The sequence below is a fragment of the Oncorhynchus nerka genome, linkage group LG10 (genome assembly GCF_034236695.1).
Source record: "Oncorhynchus nerka isolate Pitt River linkage group LG10, Oner_Uvic_2.0, whole genome shotgun sequence".
Classification (NCBI taxonomy): Eukaryota; Metazoa; Chordata; class Actinopteri; order Salmoniformes; family Salmonidae; genus Oncorhynchus; species Oncorhynchus nerka.
The window spans coordinates 60,279,331-60,285,862 of NC_088405.1; the positions used below are offsets into that span (position 1 = coordinate 60,279,331).

General features: G+C 39.0%; 1 long non-coding RNA gene across 1 annotated transcript; it reads left to right on the top strand.

Annotated features, from left to right (window-relative positions):
- The first annotated feature begins 3,419 nt into the window (after window positions 1–3,419).
- On the top strand, window positions 3,420–6,532 carry LOC135573587 (uncharacterized). Its single transcript, XR_010464792.1, has 3 exons — window positions 3,420–3,812; window positions 4,932–5,603; window positions 5,797–6,532. It is a non-coding gene; the product is annotated as an uncharacterized LOC135573587 (long non-coding RNA).

Consider the following 6,532-nt stretch of genomic DNA (forward strand, 5'->3'; position numbering starts at 1 on the left):
GAAACAAATCTTTCCTACTGATGAGTCAACCGGGTCAATAAAAGGTAGGCTCTGAGGGTCAGGTCTTGACAAGTTCCTGAATAACAGAGCAACACCCGAGGGAATGGCATCTAAACGAATTGCAAAATCTTTAGGTGTTACAGGGACCTTGTAAAGTGATAAGAATTCCTTATAACTGATTAAAAGACCCTCTGCATTTACCAGTTGGCTCACCAATAGGATATTATTTTGGAACCAATATTCTAAAAACAAATAAGTATTTTTTATACAATATATCCCGATTATTCCTATCAAATATCTGCGTGGAGAAAAAATTTGTTTATAAATTAAGGACCATGATAAGAAAACCTGCCGATGAAAAGCAGAAGGTTTCACTGGAATATTATAATTGCAAAACAACATGAAGTTAAGGCCACCAAAAGTAGAGAAGACATGATGAGGAATAAAATTCCAGATAGAAGTGGGTCTTCTTAGGAATTGTTTTATCCAATTGATCTTAAAAGTATTATTTAAAGTAGTAAAGTCCAGAAAATTCAGTCCACCATTCTCAATAAGTGTTCATTACAACAGTTTTCCTAATGTAATGGGTACGGTTTCTCCACAGAAAGTTGAAAAGCATCTGGTCTATCTCCTTCTTATTTTACTGTCAAGATATAAAGATAGAGCGCCATATGTTAGTCTAGAGATGCCTTCAGCCTTGGTTATTAGGACTCTACCTTTTAAAGATAAGTCCCTCTGTAGCCATTGATTTAGCTTCTTCTGGGGGTTTTTAATAAGAGGGTTAAAATTTAGTTAGCCTCTAGACTTTTGATCCTTTGTAATGGTTATGCCTAAATATGTAAGTTCTTCTTTTACTGGAATACAATAATATGAAGGTGTCACACAATCTTTGACAGCTATGAGTTCACATTTATTAATGTTAAGATACAGACCAGACGCTTTGGAAAAGGATTGTATCACATTGATCAATATGGGAATTTGGTTAGCGTCTTTCAGAAAAAGTGTAGTATCATCAGCCAGCTGGTTTATAATAATTTCTTTACCAGCTATGGAAATACCTTGTACAGGACTATTATTTAAAGTATTTGCAAGAAGTTGGGTGATTAATAAAAACAGGTATGGAGAGATAGGACAACCTTGCCTAATTCCCCTCTTTAACTCAAATCTAGGTGAGGTGCCATATTTCTATTTGATAGAGCTGTTACCATTTGCATAGAATGTCTTAATAGCCGTACAGAAAAAAATCCCCAAAGCCAAGTCTCTCAAGGGAGTGGAAGAGAAACTGATGCTCTACTGTGTCAAATGCTTTATAAAAATCTAAAAATAATATGACGCTATCCTCAGTTATTAGGTCTGAGTAGTCAAGTATGTCTAATACTAGTCTGACATTGTTAGATGTTTGATTGACTCTATAATCTCTTCAACTTTGATGAGTTCATCACACTGTTTAGATTCTATATCACTGATAGAGTGAACATTATTCAGTGAGTTAAAAAACATATCTGTGGATTCCTGACAGTACGTAGAGCTATGCAATTTTCTGTAAAAATTGCTACAGTATTTTGTGATTAATTTTTGGTCGTCTGTAATAACACCATCAATGTTTAACTTATGGATAGTGTTATTTTTAGTGTGACATTTCTCAAGTCTAAATAAATAGGATGAATTATGTTCTCCCTCAATCCATTTTTTCCTAGATCTAATAAAGGCTCCTTCTGCTTTTAATCTATATATATTATCCAGTTTATTTTGTAACTCAATTTGTTCCATCTTCTCCTCCCCCGAGAAGCTGACTGGGGACCTCTGAGAAAGGGAAGTTATCTTAATGATCACCTTTTCCTCCTCAGCTCTTCTGGTCTTAGCAAGATTACTACCATATTTTCTAAGGTATTTGGACACCTCAAATTTAAAGAGCTCCCAGTTCTTGCAATACGATTTTTCTTCACAAGCCCTTTCCCAAAAGTGTGAGAGCAGATCTTTAACCTCAAATTTAACGATATCATTATTTAATAATGAGCTATTTAGCTTCCAGTAGGATGCTCTACCCAGGTTAGTATCAAGGGTAAATATTTTGATATCAATGTAAATGACCCTACGGTCTGTGAGGGGAGTAGTACAAATATTTGTAGTAACACACTCACTATCAATACATTTGGATATAAGCCAAAAATCTATTCTGGATTGTCTGGAACCAAGTGAATGATCTGTCGGCCGGAAACCTCTCTTCATATATCAGTAAGATCAAACTTTTCCATAAAAAGTATTAAACCCAAATTCTGATTGGTTGGCCTACCTGGGGGCCATCTATCAGTTGAATTATCTATAGTAATGTTAAAGTCCCCTCCTATCAATAATAATGAATTGGGAAATTTAGATAACCAATGAAGTATATGTTTCTCTATAGATTCAAGCAACTCATCATTCTCATGTTTGGTGTTGTACCCGTAGAAGTTTACAGTAATGAGCGTAATGTCATTGTAACTGATCACAAGACAAATATAGTGACCAAAGGGGTCACATTCCGAGTGTAGAATATTACCACCAAAGGTATTTTTCATTGTAGTGACACCAGCGGAGCGTTCAGATCCATGGGAAAGCCAAATATCGTTAGAAGTTGGCATCAGCCGAAATTGAGTGAGACTTGAAAAAAGCAAAAATATGTTCGAAATTGTTTAGAAAATAACTATAGACAAAGACAAAACAACAAAGATTATAGAAAAGTATAAACTGTAGTAGGATGAGTCAAAGACGTAGGAGCAGTGAACGTAAACGATAAGGAACCGAGATCTGCACCATTTAAGTCAATTTAAAGTGAAAATAGCTTATTCTATAACCTTTGAGCTAGACATTATCCGGCTTTGAAATTCAACTCAACTGAAAATTATGTTCAAGACCAAACCAAGGGTTCTTGTAGTAAAAAAAACAAAAAACCCTCTTTAGTGTAATCAGGAACTATTCTGAGAAATAAAATACAAAATAATAATTTAAATAAACGGGTACCTACTATTTTATTAAGTGCATATGAAAACTGATCATAAAATAATTGAATAAAAAATGTTTTACATATACACGTTCCTAAGACCTTTTTTTAAAAATAAGTATTAATAACTAAATAGAACAAGACCGGTATGCCCTTTAAAACAGTATCTTAGTTACTGTATACATAATAAATAAATACAGCTTTCAATCTTCTTCGTAAGTTTGTAAACATAATAGGTCTTCTGGTCATACAAGAACAAACTAATAAATTGAAGTACCTGAGTATTCCTGAAAAATAGTCACCTGATGCTTGTTAGGTAAACAACAATGGAAAATGAGAATACCATGGCTGAAACCATCAACCTGTTCCTTCTGGTGAGATTTTAGGGAGGAATATGGATTTCTGAACCGTTGATGAAGCCTCATCCTCCGACGAAGTAAGCAGCCTTTCCCTCATTTTGTGCTTTCTTGATCTTTTGTCACAACCTGTTCCTTCTTTCTATGTCCTCCGGGCTGAGATGCTCGGCGAAATGCAGACCATGGCTCGGAAGGAAGGCATTCTTCCTAGCAGCTTTCCAGACATCATCCCTGTAGAATCTGGCAGTGAAGAGGATGATGATACCCCTTGGTCTTGAATCGTTTTGCTGTTGCTTCTTGCCGAGGCGATGCACAACGTCGATGGTATCACCAACTTTGTTCTTCTCTGCAGGCATAACTTCTTGGCAGATGCGGATAGCCTTTCCTCGCACATCTTTATTCTCCACCTCTGGCAAGCCGTAGAGTCTCAGGTTCCATCTTCTTGTGTATTGTTCCAGATCAGTGAGACGTCTATGGTAGATATTGTTATTCTTTTCCACACTTTTTAAAACCTTTGCCACTCTCGTTTTCACATCCTTGATTTCACGACATGCAAACTCCACAGTCTTTTTCAAGCCTTCGATAACCATGGTGTTCGCGCCTACCATTTTCTCAATGGCATCAGACCTGGAGTTGATGAGTAAGGAGAAAGTAGCCACGATGTCAGAGTTCATGTTGTTTTTTTTCGAGGGTGGAGGTTTGCACGGAGTAACCGGTAAAGAGGGGAATTCGTCATCTTCAACAGCATTTGAAAGCATGATATTATCCATAGGCCAAGCGTAGTTATGGATGTTGTCTATAAGCACGTTTCTCTCTTGCTGATTAGCAATAGAATGGATAACTACTTCCTTTCTTTTTTTGTCATGACTTTTCCTTGACATGCCGAAATAAATTATCCAATTATTATTCCAGTCACAGGAAAGGTCTTATATCTTGAACACATAAAAATAGTAATGACTGTAAATCTTTCTGAAGTTTGGTACGGAGCTCGGTAAAAAAAAAACGTCTGTTCAAGCCGCCATCTGGGCACCTCCCGGAAATGGTTTCAATCTTTTTTCGACCATTCATTTTTCCCATAGGAATCACTTAAAATAAGGGCTGTGTTCCGTGTAGGCTTACCCTGGCGTGATGTTTTGATAACCGTGCAAAGCTCTCTTGGACAAGGTCACTTTTATCAATATAGCCTGCAATTACCCCCAGAAATGAAACGCTAATTAGCTGCTAATGTGGCTATCATACAGAACTACACATCTTGTCGCAAGCTTTGACATCATCCCTTAAGGCACATTTCTCAGTGTAGTAACCTAGCAAGTAAATATTATAACCTTTTTTGTTTGATATTGCGTATTTCTTGTGTGCATGCTTGTTTGCATTTTCTAAATTACCTAGCTAGCTACCTTTAGCAGTTTTTTAGTTACTAGAATTACCAGAATGCCAGATTTGTGTAGTCAGATTTGCTAGCTAACGTTACGACGGCACCATGGCAAGGATAATTGGTTAGCTAGCATGTCACCAATTAGAAACGTTTTACTACATGAGCTGTTTATTTTACATTTTTTGTACTTTTGCCCCTTTTTCTCCCCAATTTTGTATAGTCTTGTCCTATCGCTGCAACACCCCTACGGACTTGGGAGAGGTTAATATCGAGAGCCATGCATCCTCCGAAACACGACCCTGCCAAGCCGCACTGCTTCTTGACACACTGCTCGCTTAACCCAGAAGCCGGCCGTACCAATGTGTCGGAGGAAACACCTTCCAGTTGGCGACTGAAGTCAGCTTGCAGGCACCCGGCCCACCACAAGGAGTCGCTATAGTGCAATGGGACAAGGAAATCCCAGGCCCGGCCAAACCCTCCCCTAACCCGGACGACGCTGGGCCAATTGTGTGCTGCCTCATGGGTCTTCCGGTTATTGCCTAGTGAGCTAGCTGGTTAGACAACTTGGTTAGATAGTGAGCTAAAGTTGGCTTGCTAGCTCACAAAGTACTTGTGGCCTCAATGTTTTCCCATACAAAACACAAACTCATCAAATGATACAATATTGTGTAAAACATTGAATTTGTAGATGCATCAAAATTGACTTTATATCCCCTTTTCCTCGTGGTTTAGACATGAGGCGTGACATGCGGAACATCAGGCTCACCCCAAGAGAAAGCAGTGCATGACAAATGCCACCCTCAGCAAGGAGATCTGTTGGAAGTGATGGGGGAAAGACATCATTTAAACATCATGGATATAAATTCCAACTGTGCCCATGATAAAATGCCATGTGAGTTGTGTTGTACTACTGAATGAAACTGTGAGCAGATGCACTCAGACCAGCCTTTGCGATTTAATTTACGTTAACTACATTACTTTAGCTGGCTGCATTTGAGCAAAACTTGTATAATATAACCTATTCTGGGAACCTAGTGTGTGTATGAACTTTGTGGAAGTTTGAACCATTGGCTTCCCTGAAACAGGTCCTGACAGGAGGCGCGACGAGTACGCTGATCCGGAGCCTGCCCAAAAAACTGATTGGAATAAAACCTCAAAGTAAGAACAAAAACTGCGTGAAAAAAATATTTATAAGATATTTAGATGTTCACTGATGCAATGACAGCTTTGGGAGCGTGTGGTCCTTGAAAAACTCCTCTAAACCAGCAAAATGAGTCTGCCAGAGGTCGTCATGCTGGATGGGGGTGGTGATCGAGGCTTTGGTGGTCCACACAACGAAGAAGCAAGTGTCCCTTCCATTGATGTGGAGCTGCCCTTGGACCTAATGCCAGTAAGGATGGTCTTCATGGAGGATGTAAGACCCTACCTCCTGGATCTAGAAATCCTTCGACTTCACTGCCTCCTCAATGGTAAGGTCCCTTGCACCGTAGAGACACTTGACGTCCACCACAGCTGTGGGGCCCACCAGACCATCCGGTGAAGCACCCAGGACCCAAAGCTCTGACTCCTGCACATCCCTCCCTGTAGTCATTTTGAATGCCTTGATGCCCTCCTCTTCATTATCTGTGCCACACTTTACAGAAAACACCTCATCCAATGACTGTGATCCCCTGGTCACCTATAGAGACCTGCCGAGAGGAAAGATGTTAAGTGCCACATGCCTTTCAATGCATGACTTTGAACACCTTGAAATGCATTTGTTGTATGATATGTGCTATATAAATTGTTTGATTTGTTTGATGACATTACAGCTGTAGAATA